The sequence below is a fragment of the Protopterus annectens genome, chromosome 1.part1 (genome assembly GCF_019279795.1).
Source record: "Protopterus annectens isolate FY-2018-M chromosome 1.part1, PAN1.0, whole genome shotgun sequence".
In the NCBI taxonomy this organism is placed as follows: Eukaryota; Metazoa; Chordata; order Ceratodontiformes; family Protopteridae; genus Protopterus; species Protopterus annectens.
The window spans coordinates 1500010939-1500028422 of record NC_056726.1 but is presented as its reverse complement, the minus strand read 5'-3'; positions in this window follow the sequence as shown (position 1 = coordinate 1500028422).

Sequence of the window (17484 nt, the reverse complement as noted above, 5' to 3'; positions counted from 1 at the left end):
AGATGGCAGTGGGATTTTTAACAAGATTGTTTAACAAAATTTTAGAAAGTAAGAGGATGCCTGAGGAGTGGAGAAGAAGTTTATTGGTAAGGATTTTTAAGAATAAGGGTGATGTGCAGAGATGTAGTAACTACAGATGGATAAAGAGCTCTGGAGCATTTCTCCCCGGGCCTCCGCTGAAAACAGGCTCTGTGGAACCTAGTCGGACTTTCCCGGTCAACAAATGTTAAATAAATAAATAAATAAATAAAAATAAAAAAAAAACTTGATCAGCCACAACATGAAGTTATGGGAAAGAGTAGTGGAAGCAAGGTTAAGAAGGGAGGTGATTAGAGAGCAGCAGTACAGTTTCATTACAGGAAAGAGCACTACAGATGTGATGTTTGCTCTGAGGGTGTTGATGGAGAAACATAGAGAAGGTCAGAAGGAGTTGTATTGTGTCTTTGTGGCTTTAAAGAAACCATATTAGTGGGTGCCTGGAGAGGAGTTATGGTATTTTATGAGGAAGTCGGGAGTGGCAGAGAAGTATGTAAAAGTGGTACAGGATATGTATGAGGGTAGTGTGACAGTGGTGAAGTTTGTGGTAGGAGTGACAGATGTGTTCAAGGTGGAGCTGGGATTACATCAAGAAGAAGCTCTGAGGCCTTACTTATTTGCAATGGTGATGGACAAGTTGACAGATGAGATCAGACAGGAGTCTTCATGGACTATGATGTTTGCGGATGACATTGTGATTTGTTGTGAGAGTAGGGAACAGGATGAGGAGACCCTGGAGAGATGGAAATATGATCTAGAGAGGAGAGGAATGAAGGTCAGAAGGACTAAGACAGAATATATGTGTGTGAATGAGATGGAGGATAGAGGAATGGTGAGGATGCAGGGAGTAGAGTTGGCAGAGGTGGCTGAGTTTAAATACTTGGGATCAATAGTTCAGAGTAATGGTGAGTGTGGAAGTGAGGTGAAGAAGAGAGTGCAGGCATGGTGGAATGGGTGAAGAGTGTCAGCAGTGATTTGTGACAGATGGGTACAAGTAAGAGTGACAGGTAAAATCTACAAGTTGGTAGTGAGACCAGTTATGTTATATGGGCTGGAGATGGTGGCACTGACAAAAAGACAGGAGTCAGAGCTGGAGGTGGCAGAGTTAAAGACATTAAGATTTGCATTGGGTGTATCGAGGATGGACAGGATTAGAAATGAGGCAAGATTACATTGGTTTGGACATGTGTTTGGACATGTGCTGAGGAGGGATTCTGGGTATATTGAGGTAAGGATGCTAAAGATGGAACCGCCAGGTAAGAGGAAAAGTGGAAGGCCTAAGATAAGGTTTATGGATGTTGTGAGAGAGGACATGCAGGTGGTTGGTGTGACAAAGCAATATGCAGACGGCAGGAAGAAGTGGAAACAGATAATCTGCTGTGGTGACACCTAATGCCAGCAGTGACAAGAAAAAGAAGGAGAAGATGGGAATTGGGCTTCCTGGGACTTTGAGGTATTATGTCAGCAGGCCTTGATTTTTTTTTTTTGTTTGTTTGTTTTCTAGTATGCAGGACATTTTTATTTAAAATGATAGGTTTATTTACTTTAAGTAGAATGTTTTTAATAAAGCTCTAAGTGCCCTAAGGCTCATGTATAATGTTTAGAGAATTCTGGGTATAGTTTTTGTAAATGTAAAAAAAGACTGCTGTTGTCTGTGAAGATCTTGTCTGAAGCAGCCATTTTGGATTCTGTTATTATAGGGTCAAAGAGGAAGTTCCCATCTATTTTTTTTTTTTGCGGAAAATAGTAGAACAAGTACTGTAGACCACTGTATTGGATTCCTGTGTGTCTGATGTTGCAGTAGTCACAAAGGAAATCAGTATACTTACTTTTGTTAGAAATTGGGTTAAATGTGATTTGATGATGAAACTTGGGTAAATAATGGCACTGTGATACAGAATAATGTATGAGAAAAGACCAGGGTAAATAATGCCTCCCTGAAAGAGAACCATGCATGAGAAAACACCAGGGCAAATAGTGGCACTGTGATATAGAACAATGTATGAGAAAAGACCAGGGTAAATAATGCCTCCCTGAAATGAAATAATGTATGAAAAAATACAAGGGTAAATAATGGCACCCTGAAAAGGAACAATATATGAGAAACCACCAGGGTAAATAATGGCACAGTGAAATGGAATAATGTATGAGAAAATACCAGAGTAAATAACTGCACCCTGAAATAGAACAATGATTGAGAAAACACTAAGTAAATAATGACACTCTGAAAAGGAACAATATCTGAGACAACACAAAGGCAAACAATGGCATCCTCAAATGGGAGCATTTATGAAAAAACACCAGGGTAAATAGAAATTATGTATGAAACATCACCACAGTGATTAATGGCATCCTGAAATGGAACAATATATGACACTAAGCACAGAAGAGGTTATCAGGGACCTGGGGACCAAGGTTGACAGTGGCCTTTCTTTTGACACTCACGTTGCTAAAGTGGTTAGAAAGACCTTCAACATTGCCCACCTGATCATGAAGGGATTCACATCCAGATCTAGTGAGGTCATTGTTCCCCTGTACTCTTCACTTATCAGACCAATGATCGAGTACAATGCCCCATTCGGGATGTATCTCACCCGACATCTGCAGCAATTGGAGAGACCCCAAAAGTTCCTCACCAAAAGGATAAAGGGACTCCAAAATCTGTCATATGCTGCCAGATTGAAGAAACTCCAGCTCTATTCAGTCGCATACCGTCTGCTCAGAGGTGACATGTGCCTGACATACAAGGCCATGTCCAACCTGGAATTAATGGACATGCTCCACCTCAAAAAATCCAAATCCACCAAAACCACTAGAGCAAGCGACTTAAACCTTAGCACGGATATAAATAGGACGTGCTGGAGGGATAGATTTATCACTCAGAGACTCCCTATGCTGTGGAATAAAATCCCGGTTCATGTGAGGCAGAGCACCTCGCTGGCTCTGTTCAAGAGAAATCTTGACCTGTGGATGGGAGATCGTAGGTTTACCCCAGGAATCATCTCTGTGTCACTGCTGGACAGAGGCACAACAAACTAATGGGCACAGTATTTTTACATATAAGGGGTGGCGTAAGCCACAAAAATTTGGGCTAGGCTTATAAATGCCTTAGGGCAGATAGCCTAGTATAAACCTATGAACCTATGAACCTATAATACCTGCTTTCTAAGTACTTGATTTAGTAACTGGTAGCACTGCTGAATTAGCAATGCTAGCAGGGAAGAAGGCACCCATCGAGAGACAGACATTATGAAACAAACCATCTTTCCTAGCAGCCTGGATGCTCATACTGCTGTGAATGTTGACACTAACTCAGAGGCTGATAGCATGTATCACTGGCTGTGAGAGGTTGGAGAGGTGGTAGTATGGATGCTTGTGACCAAGACATACTGGAAAGTAGCAGCTGACATTCTGAAAGGACCCATCTCTCTACCCCCCCCCCCCCAATTAGGCAGTTTTAGAATTCCTGACCAGTTTGGTTCCATAAGCACAGACACATGGATGACTAGGTAGTTACATTTTACATTCAGGAAAGGTGGTGCAGGATCTAGGAATAGACCTGGAGACATTATGTGGGTAGTTACAGGCTTGGTAAATGGTACCCAGATATGTTGGCAGTAGACGATCCTCGGTTAATAGAAGAGAGATATTAAACTTACAATGGGGTTATCTATCAGTCTTCAGGTTTGACAGCTCATGAGGACACAACGCATACCACTCAACCTCTTAGTAAAAGAAATCTGGACAAACCCTAAAATAATGGAGAGGACAAAGGGCCAAAAAATAGAACAGATTTAAAATCTTGCTCTTAGAAAGTTGTTAGAAGAACAAGGATTGTGTTAGCATACATTTTCTGAAAGATATGAAGTCTGAAACTCAAATCTATTTCATTGTTTAGTGACCTCGGTAATTTGCTTGAAAATCTAATGATTTTATGAGGAACAGACCAAAAATATGAGACAAAATTATAGACATTCTATGAAAATCTGGACAGTTGTGAGGTATGACAAAAGGTAAAGATGATTTAAATATCAGAACACTCATAATGGAGTCCTAACTGAAGTAGAATGTATACTCTGCCTTCTGTTTAAAATGAATGCAACAGATAAAGCATGTATGCAATTAATCTTTGTTTACTGGCTGTATCTTAGATGTTGACCAGCTGTGCAAGGTTTGATATTGTTTTTGTCTTAGGAGATCACTCATGGCGATTTTTTAATTCTTTTGCACAAGTTAGCAAAAACACAATACAGGAGAGGGCAACAGAACACAAGGAACAGTTTATGCAATGACATTATAATGACATGTTTTTAGTGTGTAGCATTTTTTTTTGGGGGGGGGCAGGACTGACATCACTGATAGCTGCAATTTGAGTATCTCAGTGTAGTCCTTATGACATGCACTGGTTGCCAATTAGGGTAGTTGGAGTCACCAAACTGATGCTTTCAGAGATTGTTACAGGTGCAGAACATTAAGGTCTTTGTGGTACTCGGGTGGCTTGAATCACAAGCTGAATCTGGACAAGTACCAAGAAACGCAACCAGATCCAAACCCAAGGAAAGAGAAGCTGAACCGGCAGGAATGACAAAGTAGGATGCATCAGGCTGTGGCAAAGATGGCCGAATGAAGTGCATCCCTTAATGTTACCGCTATGACTGAGGAAAAATCACTTATCTAAAGTAACTGGAAGATTACTGGGTGCGGTGATATTTACAGTCCTAATAATAAATAAAAAAATAGTCAAAATGATGTTTATACAGTCTAATGCTATTAGATATCTTACTGTTACTGGTTTGTAGATTATCTAAAAAAGTACTTATGTTTGTCAGAATTGTTCTCAGACAAGAACGCTCACCCATCATTGAATAAAGATCTGTTTACATGCTAAACTTGTTTTTTCCTCTGGGAAGAGGAAGTCATTTACTTTTGCTATGTTTTTGCCAAGTCAGCTGTGGCCAGGATCTGACATTCTGAACAATTATCTTTAATCCTAATCTCGTGCATTTTACTTGGGTAATATATCATGCAAGCTGTCGCAGGGGATATCAAGTCTATAACACTTTTTTACATAGAAACTTCAAGAAATATCTTTTTTTTTTCTTAGGTATTTTTCAAAGTCCAAGAGGAGATGTTAAGGAAGTGTTGGTTGAACACAGGTAATTGCAGTGGCAGTTCAGGTTAAATGCTATTGCAGCTTTTTAGGAATTAATGATTCTGTAAACAAGAAAACAAATGAAAATCAATGTTCTGTAAAGCTGAATGCAGTTTAACATTTAAATCGTTTAATGTTTTGTACTTTTATTGTATTTTTATATAGCTGTAGCTTGCAATAATCATTTTCAAGACCTGATTGTTGAACATGATTGCAGCTTTGGGTTTGGGTTTGTTGTAATGGTTAAGGTTTTTGCCTCACAGACAAGAAGTGAAGGGTTTAATTCTCATTATGGGAAATTAGCAAGGCTTAAAATCATCTACAGAGCAAATAGCCTAGTACTCACTTATGAACTGTCCAAAAATTGAAAGAAAGTCTAGAATTTTGCCACATATTTTGAGTCTGTTTATGTATAAAATTTGTGTTTTTCTAGCAGATGATTGACGATTGAGGTCACTAAATAATGAGAAATATTTAGTCTTCAGACTTTATATCCTCAAGAAAGTACATTATTTTAAAATGTTATTCTAGCCGCTTTATTAGTTTATAAGAACAATATTTAAACTAAATCCCCCATTTTGATCCATTGCCCCCCCCCCCTTCCTTTTGGCTTTCACCAGAATTATTGCACTAAGACGTTGAGAGGTTCACTGCTGAGTAATATGTGACTTAACACTGGTTATACATTATTTAGATGTGAGTAGTGAATTTCTATTCTGGAGTTCCACTTTAATGAAGATACCAAAGCTCTTAAATTATGGAGTTGTCCTGTTTTTCTATTTTATTTTATTTTTCTAATTGCCGAGTTAAACAACACATGTAAAAACAAGTCTTCAGTTTCTGTTAAACATCTATGTGTGTGTACCTGTAATGGTTGGCACTGTTTAAAGTAGCTTGTAAATTGTGTTTACTGGAATGTTTAATAGAAGTTCTTTTTTTTTTAGTTTAAAACCTGCATGCATATTGATTTGAAAACAGAGTATCACGTTCATTATTGTATCTCTAAACTGTAACCATCTGTATTGGTTTCAAATTATGGTAAACCTGGTATTTACAAAGATATTTTGTGTACTTTTCTGTACAATATAATAACTTGTCTTAATTTGCTTTTATTTCTTAAATGCTTTATATGATTGCGTATCAGAGTATTTAATTTCAGACATAATTTTTGCTACCTTTAATATTTCACTTGTTTAGTTTGGGAGATTCTATAATCTTTGCATTGTCTAGATTTGAACCTATGTACTGGACTACATGTCTCTATATACTCATGATTTTAACAGTCTGCAAGGTATCTGAGTTTAATATTGACCCATGTAGTTATTTTTTTTATACTCATCATCTGTTTTACTTGCTGTTACGTTTATATATTTCACTCTCTGGTTGCACTGGGGGTAAACATAAACAAGAGTTAATGAAACAGATGACAGCAAACAGCAGAAGTGACAGGTTTGGATCATTGCTATATACTGCATGTTTCACTTACTATGAATTCCCGAATCAAGGATTCCATTTGTTTGTATTCCAAGAGGTTTCTTATATTATACAGTTGGTAACAATTAGGATTTTTTAATTAAGGGTTAGTTGCAGACTTTGCAGACTTCAAGTCCTTCATCATAAAACCCGAGTATAGTGACTTGTCTTGTCCTTTTATTTATACCATTATAGTCAAGCTTAATGCTAGAAAACAAAATGATAGGCTTCTGTTTCTACATGCAGAAGATGTGAACACAATGGTGCAAATCCCTCTTCTATAACAGCACAAGTAGCCTCCTCCTCACACCCAACTAACAGCCTCCAAACAGATTTGCTGCATTGTATAACTGCTTTCATAAATGTGCATAAAAAGTGGACTGCTCATATATACATTCTTACCAAATTCCTTGCTTAGGTCAAAGTGAAATGACCAAAAATTCAGATGGACTGTGATTCTATGTTACTAATGTTTTCTCAATAGTTGAAAGCAATTTCTAGACCAGGCCACCAGTTACTGAATGCTATTGTCTGAGATTAGAACTTTAGAAAAAGAAACTTAGAAAAGTACTGTTTTATGACAGTGAAACTAGTAGCATCAAATCATAGGTTTGATAGTCAAGTTTGCAAACTACTGACCTGCATGCTATATTTCACAAGATAATAAGTAAAGATAAATTAGTACAAGCAAGGATAAATAAAGTATGGCACTAAGCTCTAATGTTTACATTTTCTTTCACAACGATTGTTTTTTAATGATCAAGTACTCACGTTGTATAAAACTTTTGTATTCTGTAAAACAAAGAGGTATGATATCCAGCTGTAAGTTAACGAGCTGCTGCTGTATCTTTTATTGATAATATTTACTGCCACATTCTATCAAAATTCATTATGAAACCATGAAATCTCCCTTTGCAGTTACTGTATTCTTAGCTGAGACAGTCCGCTCCAACAACAAACATGCTTCTAGGATGCACGTTTTTATTTACAGACACCAGAATGACTGATGAAATACAAAAAAACAAGTATCTTTGAAACAATTTGATGTGACATACTGCATGAAATCAGGTTGCCACAGAGCTGTCCTCCCCATGAGGCAGGAAACCTGGCCTTGAAAGGTTCACTCAGCATGGAAGCGCATGCATGCATGTCTGAGCTGCCTTACTGATGCTTTTGCCATCTACTCACGCAGGATAATGTAAAATAAAGCAATCAGATAAATGCACTTGATGAAGTGCTTTATATTCACCATATAAAGCATAATGATTCCACATTATAATTAAAAATACATTTTTCTACAATGACATCAGAAGGGCATTGATGCAATGCAATTTGAACATGCTTATATAAAATGACTGCTGTACTTTAAATAGATTTTTAATTACATTAAATAGTATGTTGCTTAAAATTTTAGATCCTTATTTTCAGGAACATGTTATTAACAAAGAGAAAACAGGTCTGCTACTCTGTTCATATTCAAAACAGAGAAAAGCAGCCAAAACATACCAAGTTCTTGCTCAACATTTTACTTAGCAAATTTGAAAGTGTCGTGGCATAAAGTATTTTATGAAATACAAAGATAGATAGCAGTGCTTGAATCTCTTTGGCACTAACCACCAACCAAGAACACTTACATATTACATATGACACTATTAAATCAGTTAATTGGAGGTACACAGAGAATATGACTGAAAAGGAAATCGTCATTTTTAATGCATGCCAATATTTACATGAAGAATACGTACTTATTACAGCAAAATTGGGGAAATGTGGTGATAAGGACGTTTCTTCGAGCCCTCAAGGCTGTGCAGTTTCTGTGCTAGTCTGCTTATTGATGTGAGGATGTATGGGGTGCAGTCTTCACATGGAGGGGTGTGGGGGAGCTTTCATCTCTGCAAAAATTATTTTTTAATAATATTAATAAAGTTACCGATGGTCACTGTTGACTTTGTTTCTGATGTGATGTTTGATGGTATGATAGTCATCAATGGGTCTATATTACTTTGCCGAATGTTATTTTCAGTGAATGCCTACTCATCGACACATATTCAGCAAAAATAACTTCTGCGATTTGCTGAATTTTCCAAGGGCAATGAAGTAGTTGGCCAACTGCACAACTTTGCCATTTTCCCCTTTAGCATGATCTCGGAGTTGGTATATATAGTTAGGCAGGGTGTGGGGGAGAAGCCCCCCACTTGAATGGGTTTGATTTAGATATTTGTGGGTGCCATTGTGCTGCAGGGCAGTTGTTTCATTGCCCTTGGAGAATTCAGCTAATTGTGGAAGTGATTTTCACTGAATACGTGTCGCTGAATAGGTGTTAGCTGAAAATAACGCTTCGAAAACTAATATAGACCCCAGTAACGATAGAGTTAATTGTCTTAATTTACAAATTCTTCTTAAAAATCCACTCCATTACTGGATTTAGCAGGAAAACAACTAAAATATGTAATATAAATGTATAAATGAAATATAATCGGAAAACCAGGTAGTCTTAGTCTGTGCTACTGTATAACCTGTTGCATCTCCTTTCTTTCTGTTAGTAACTTCTGCTTAAACTAACCTCCTAAATCCTCAGCTCTACTACTATAGCCATACTACAGCCCCCTCCTTTCTCTCCTCCCCCTCCCATTCTCCACACTGTTTATCCTTTTTCCCCCACTTCCTATCAATCTCTATACATTGTCCTTCTATTGAACAATGACTATCTTTTTGTTTTTACTCTCATATGTAGTAAATTTAGACCCCTGCTATCAGTGCGACCCTTAATGTTCATAATTTTTTTCTTTTGCTTTTCTCTTTATAATTAATTTCGTATTTGCATTGTTATTTTTGATAGTTTTTGTCCTGTATGTTTACCTTTGCTTATCTTTGCTGGGGTTCATTCCCCTCGGGTCTCCATTGAAAATTGATTTGTTTGCAAACTCAATTGGCTGAATCTGGTTAACAAATGTGAAATAAATAAATAAATAGTAGTCAGACTGGTTTATTTATTTATGTATTTATTGTCATTTATTTATTATTTGTTCACATGATAAGTGGAGCTGGTTTTCTGACCCTTTTCATCCTTGACCTCGGCTCAGTGAACAGCAGTAGACATATAATATAAAATACAGAATAAGCATAGAAAGAGATGCAAAATTAGAAAAATATAACATAGAACAGTTTCAGCATTAGTACATTGGTAATAACAAGAGTTAAGTAAAAATACATTAGCAAAAACATGGGTTATAGACATGAGTTATAAGCAAGAGCTATTTCAGTGCTTTGAATGTCCACAAAGGTTCCTGGTAAAAAGAATACATGGAGTAAACAAAATGTCTTGTGCTGATCATCTGAAAGCCTTGTCTCTTTATGCAGTATCATACAGACTTCTGAGATGTGATCTTTGCCTGGTGTTCAAGGTGCCTGGACCCTGTTTTGATGAACCTTTTGCACGTCCGCAAAACAAACAATGTCAAAACTACATTTTTGCTTGTGGCATAAATAAGACATGTTGGAGAGCTAGCTATGTTTCTTAGAGAATTCCCATTCCCTGGAACAGGCTTCCCATCCATCTGAAGCAGAGTTCCCCTCTATCTCTATTTAATCACAACTTGGACCAATGTATGGCTAATTGGAAATTCACTCTGGTCTGGTGCCTATGTGTCTGATGGGCAGAGGCAGTCAGTAAAGCACAACTTGGACCAATGTATAGTTAATTGGAAATTCACTCTGGTCTGGTGCCTATGTGTCTGATGGGCAGAGGCAGTCAATAAATCACCACATACATAAATTAAATTTGTGAGTCACATTTGGGTTGCCTGGCTAGGCTTATAAGGGCCCTTGTGGTCATAGCCTAGTACACACCTATGAACCTCTATACCTACATACACAATAGGGAAACATTAAATCAAATTTAGAGCAAGATGTAAGGGTTCAGGTACAAAGTCATTACTATGTCCAGTACTGATAGCTTGAACTGCTACCTGGCATTAACCATCATCACTGTATCAGGTACTCTAGACTCTTTTAAAATGATGGACTTTGAGGGCACTTTTAAAGGCCTCAACTGTATCTTGGGGTTGTACTTCTTTGGGGAGGTGGTCCAAATATTTATTATTTATTTATTTATTTATTTACATTTGTTTACCTGGAAATTCTGACTGGATGCAAGTCCTTTTTCAGCGGATGCCTGGGGAAAAAAGCTCCACATTATGTACTTGATAAATAGAGATACAAAGTTGCAGCAATAGTAAACAACATTACAGATTGTTGGGTTTAATACAATAACAAGATATTGATTATCAACAGTATATACAGTAAATGTTGCAAGTTAAGATAGTTTCTTGTTATTTATAATATTAGCAAACTTGTCAGACAAGATTTTAAAGTATGCAAAGACAACTAGCTAATTCTGACTGTGGTTAGTAGTGGCGGTAGTATAGTTGGGTTAAGAGTCTAGGTGGGGGGGTAAGGGTGGAGGTGTTAGTCTGGATTAGAACAAGGACAAAGCCAGTGCAAATATAAGTGGAATTTGAGTGTAGTCTTGAAAAGGCTGCTGGAAGGTAGAGTAGTTATAGAGGATGGAAGATTTTTCCAAAGTTTAGATATGGTACATGAAAATATGGCTTCTCCTGTTGAGTTTTTGGGTTTGATAACAGTGAGTTGATTGTTGTTGCTTGATCTTAGGGGCCTAGTGGAGTGATAGGATTGGAGAAGGGGTTGAAGGGAATGGATGTTAAGGGGGTAGTTAATAAGTTTATGAGCAAGGGTGAGTTGATTAAATTGAAGGAGTTGTGTGAGGTCTAGCCAGTTTAGTTTTTAAGGGAGGTACAATGATGGCTGCGGTAGGAAATTCCAGTGGCAAATTCAGCAATTTTGTTGTAATAAGCATCCAGCTTGTGTAAGTCTGTCTGTCTAAGGTTGGTAAGTATCGGGGATGCATAGAGTAGGCTGGAAATTAGCTGGGAATTGGCTACGGAGATTCTAGCCACCTTGGTTAGGAATCGGCGGTTTCGATATAATGCACCAAGTTTCTTGTGAACTTTTTTTATTGTGAGAGATATGTGGGCATCAAATCTAAATTTGTTGTCTATTTCCACACCGAGTAATTTTGTGTGTTCTGATGGAGAGATGATGGTATTGTCTTTTGCGAGAATGTTGAAGTGGGGGGTGTTTTGGGTGGCTTTGGAAGGTTGGAACAGGAGAAGTTTTGTCTTTCTTGGGTTGAGTAGGAGCTGAGCATTGGATAGCCAGCTTTCTACAGAAGAGAATGATTCCTGTGTGATTTGTTGTAGTTCTGGTAGAGTGGGGGCAGAGCAGATGAGAGTAGAGTCATCTGCGTACTGTATAAGAGATGCTTGTTTGGTGGCAGCATGTAGGTTGTTAGTGAAAAGTGAGAATAGCAGAGGGTCAAAGACAGACCCTTGGGGAACTCTGAGAGTAACTGGGAGGTGAGGTGATAGGTTATTGTCCCAGATTACTGATTGCTGGCATCCATGTAGATAGCTGTGGAACCAGTTGCAGGCTGATTGTGAGAAGGAGATGTTGGGGAGCGTAATGAGTAGCAGCTCATGAGATACCATGTCAAAGGCCTTTGAGAGATCTAGAAATACGGCAGTAGAGAAGAGGCCATTGTTTTTGTGATGAAGTATAGTGTTGGTGAAGGAGAGCAGAGTGGAGGTAGTGCTGTGATATGGCCTGAAACCATGTTGGGTTTTGGAGAGGAGATTATTAGCTAGGAGGTAGTTGGAGACCTGTGTGTTGATACATTTTTCATGTATCTTGGAGAGAGTGCAGAGGATAAGAATGGGGTGGTAATTGTAGAGGTCACTGGAGAGGGTGCCTTTGTGGAGGGAAATGATGTGGGGTATTTTTCATATAGAAGGAACAAAGCCTGCTGTTATGGAATGGTTGATTAGAATTGAAATTGGATAGGCTAGTGTATTAGCTGCAGTTTTCAAGTATTCAGAGGGGAGGTTGTTAGCTGCAAGTTTGGTGGGTTTAAGTTTTGACAATAGTCTTTTTATGTTGGAGGTAGGTACTGAGGTGAAGAAGAAAAGAGGAGTGGGGGGTTTAGGGTTAGGAGTTGGGAGGGCTGTTCTAGGAAAGTGTTGTTTGTTTAGAGATGTTATAGTTTCAGTGAGGTGCTTGTTGAAGGATTCAGCAATACTGCTGGAGGAGGGGGGAATGGACGGCTGGGGGGTATCAACCTTCCCTGGGTGGAGGATAGTGTTAATAGTGGACCAGAATTGCTTAGGGTTGTGGTTGGCGGAGTTTAGGGTGGATTTATAGTAGAGGGGTTTGTCTAATTTTATATGCTTTTTGGCTTTATTGCGCAGTTCAAGGAATGATTGCCTATCTGAGTTATTTTTTTGTTAGTCGCCAGTGCTCCCAGGCCTTATCTCTGGATTTCATTAGGGTTCTGGTGGTCTTTTGTAACCATGGGGCACGCCTGGTTCTGACTTTGGCATTTCTTACAGGAGCATGGGTGTTTAGGATGGAGAGGAAGGTACTGTTGAAGAAGTGGACAGCCTCATCTAGGTTGAGGTATTTTAGTGATGACCAGTTAATTTTTTGCAGGGAGGAGATGAAGGAGTTGGGGTTGGACTTGTTCATATTTGCCTGTGGATAATGGGCCTGAGACTGTTTGTGTGGTGCCGAATTAGGAAAGTGGGGGAATGGTCACTAAGACTGTCAGGTAAGCAGCCTGCTAGGTAAGAGTGAGGGGCTTTGTTGACTAGGATCCAGTCAAGTAAGGTATGATTGTTAGGGTTTTTGTTGATTTGCGTAGGGGATTGGATGAAGTTGAGTGAACCCATGGAGATTGAGGTGAATGGTTGGGAGACTGTTATTACAGAATAGCCAGATGATGTTAAAGTCACTGAGAATGATGGCTTCCTGAGGTAGAGATAGAGTAGCCAAGCTCAGGAGATTTTCTAGGGGTGTAATTGTAGTATTCGGGCTGGTAATGTGGTTGTTGTACTGTAGGGGCGCTGTGGGGAATTCAGCATGTACTGTTGGTTCTGTATTCTCTGGTAACTTGTTGGTTCTGGTGGATGTATGACTTGCAGAAGTTGTGAGATGTAGCATGGGTGCGCACCTGGAGGCTCTTAATAAAGAAAAGCCTTACAACTCCATAAACCGTGTGGTTTCCTTATTTCCCAGGATATAACATATTGGCGACGACAGGATGGGATGCCTCCGAGTCCGCTGCGAGTAAACTGGTGGGCTGCAGTTCATGTCGGATGACGAAGAGACGGGGCCTGCTGGAGTGATGTCTGGTTCCATGTTGGGGTCACTGGTGGCATACAACTGTCAGACACAGACCTGGGAGGAGTATTGTGAAGTGTTGGAACATTTTTTTGAGGCAAACCAGATAATGGAAGCGGGTCGGAAGCGAGCCATATTGCTAAGCTCGGTGGGCAGTAAGACGTACAGTCTGATGAGGAACTTATTGAGTCTGGATAAACCGGGGGACAAATCGTTCACAGAGTTGACGAGTTTACTTCAGTCACATTATAACCTGAAGCCGAGTGCAATAGTCCAGAGGTTCAAGTTAAATTTGAGGACTAGAATGGCTAATGAAACGGTAATGGAGTATGTCGCAGTGTTGAGGGAACTGACACAACATTGTGATTATGGGGACAGACTGACTGAAATGCTACGAGATAGGCTCGTATGTGGCATTGCAGACGACCGCATACAACGCAGACTGTTAGCGGAGCCTGACTTGTCGTTTGAAAAGGCCTTGAAGTTGGCACAGGCCATAGAGACAGCGACTAAAGACATTCGTGATTTACAACAGAAAACCATGGAAGGGGTTGGAAGCAGGAGTGCGACCCCACTGCCAGTGCATAAAGTGGTCATGGAGCATAATTCACAAGGGAAGTCTGGTCAGTATGTTTGTTACAGGTGTGGAGGTGAACATCTGTCACGGAACTGTCATTTTTTAACTGTAAAATGTCATGCTTGCGGGGAAAAAGGGCCATGTAAAGAAAATGTGCTGCTCAACGCCCTCTCGGGACCAGCCGAAAAAGGGGGAGGAAAAAAGCAGTATGATGGAAAGGAAGGGAAACCGAAAAATAAAATGGCAGTATGCACACCACATGCGTGAAGTTACAGATCAACAAACCTGGGAAGCCGAAGAAGTGTTCACAATGTTTAACGTGAAAGAGGCCAGGTGGGAAAGAGTTGATCCCATTAAAACCCAGTTGGACTTAAATGGTAAAATGGTGCAGTTTGAAGTGGATACGGGGTATAGTGTGACAGTTCTGTCAAAGGCTGAGTATGGGAAGTTATGGCCCAGAGAAGCTCTGAAGCTGCAGGACTGTTCAGTGACTTTGAAAACCTACACGGGTGAAATAGTTCCCACGTTGGGAATGGTGAAAATGAGGGTAAAATATAAAGACCAAGTCAAAGAGTTGCCAGTCATGGTGGTAGCAGGTAAGGGACCAAACCTGCTAGGCCGGGTGTGGTTAAAGGAGCTAAACATGGGTTGCCTACAGCTCCATAAGGTAGAACAGCCGGGCCTGACCTTGCAAGAGGTGCTCGAGAACAATGAAGAAGTATTCAAAGAGGAACTGGGGACCTGGAGGGGTCCACCAGCAAAGATACACGTGAAAGAAAATGTAACGCCAAGATTTTACAAACCCCGTCCTGTACCATATGCGATGAAGAAGAAAGTTGAGTTTGAGTTAGAGAGACTCACTAAGCAAGGTATAATTGAACCAGTAAAGTTTGCGGAATGGGCCGCACCAATTGTTCCAGTATTAAAGCCAGATGGTGCTGTACGCATATGTGGTGACTATAAATTAACAGTGAACCAAGTCTCGAAGCTGGAGCAGTATCCCTTGCCCAAGGTGGAGGATGTGTTTGAAAAGCTGTCGGGAGGTGAAAGGTTTAGTAAACTGGACCTCAGTCAGGCATATCAACAAGTAGTGCTGGAAGAAGGGTCAAAGGCGTATGTTACCCTGAACACACACAAAGGTTTGTTCCAAGTTAATCGTTTACCTTTTGGGGTTTCCTCGAGTCCAGCTATTTTCCAGAGAATAATGGAGGGACTGGTGGCAGGAATTCCAAAGGTGGCTGTGTATTTAGATGATATCCTGTTGATGGGTAGGAACATTCGAGAGCATCTGAAGACGCTGAATGAGGTGCTGAGACGACTGCGAGAGACAGGTCTACGGGTGAAGAGGAGTAAATGTGCTTTCATGGCAATGGAAGCGGAGTTCCTGGGCTACAAGGTGGATGCATCAGGCCTACACCCCCTGCCAAATAAAGTGGAAGCCATTCAACAGGCGCCAGCACCCACAAATGTTACGGAACTGAAAGCCTATTTAGGCTTACTTAACTATTATAACAGGTTCCTGCCAAATCTGTCAACCCTGTTAGCTCCTTTACATAAGTTATTAAGGAAGGAGGCTCAGTGGTCGTGGCAAGAGGAACAGGACAGAGCGTTTGAACAGTCAAAGGAACTAATGCAATCTTCAGAGGTTTTGGTGCACTACGATAGTCACAAGGACTTAATTTTGTCATGTGATGCCTCACCCTATGGATTAGGGGCTGTGTTGGCACACCGGATGCCAGATGGACAAGAGAGACCCATTGGGTTCATGTCACGAACTTTGACACCAGCGGAGTCAAACTATTCCCAGTTAGATAAAGAGGGTTTGGCTGTCATGTTTGGAATCAAGCGATTTCACAAGTACCTCTATGGGAGGAAGTTTACTATTTGCACCGATCATAAGCCTTTGTTGTCATTATTCAACGAGATGAAAGCAGTACCGCAGATGGTTTCTCCCCGCATTCAGAGATGGGCTGTAACGTTGAGAGCTTATGAATACGAGATTGTTTATAAGCCCGGGAAACACCATAGTAATGCAGACACGCTAAGTTGTTTGCCAATGCCAGGGCATCTCCAGGAAGAGGAAGCGGAGGACCGAGTTTTGATGATGGAAGACATCACATTGGTGTCTGCCAGAGAACTGAGTGTTTGGACACACAAAGACCCGGTGCTTGCTAGAGTGTTTCAGTGGGTCCAGCAAGGCTGGCCAGTCCAACAAACGGATCCAGTTTTTCAGCCTTATGAGGTGAGGAAAACAGAGTTGAGTGTACAAGATGGATGCGTATTGTGGGGGGCACGAGTGATAATTCCGTCCCCAGGAAGACGGGCACTTTTACAGCAGTTGCACCAAGGTCATGTGGGCATTACCCGAATGATGGCCTTAGCCTGAAGTTATTTTTGGTGGCCCAAATTGGACCACGAGATTGAAGTCGTTGTGAATGAGTGTAAAACATGTCAACAACATCGCAACTTGCCGGTGGCGGCGCCACTACATCCATGGGAGTGGCCGAGTAGACCTTGGCAGAGACTTCATATAGATTATGCAGGACCTTTCATGGGGGCCATGTTTTTGATAATCATGGATGCTCATTCGAAATGGATGGATGCCTATCAAGTCAAGACACCCACTTCTCTCGTTACCATTGAATGCTTGAGGAAGAGTTTCAGTAGCCAAGGACTACCAGAGACTATTGTATCCGATAATGCTTCATGTTTCACGAGTGAAGAGTTCAAGGGTTTTCTGAGAAAAAATGGCATCGTACACATCACATCAGCACCCTACCATGCAGCTACAAACGGTTGTGCTGAAAGGGCTGTTCAGACTTTTAAAGCAATGATGAAAAAGTCTGGAGAAGGAAGTATGGCAGCGAAAGTGTCAAGGGTGTTATTCAACTATCGTATTACACCACAATCTACCACGGGGTTGTCACCTGCCGAGATGTTGCAAGGACGAAGATTGAGATCCACGCTGGATCTAGTGCATCCAAACGTCCGA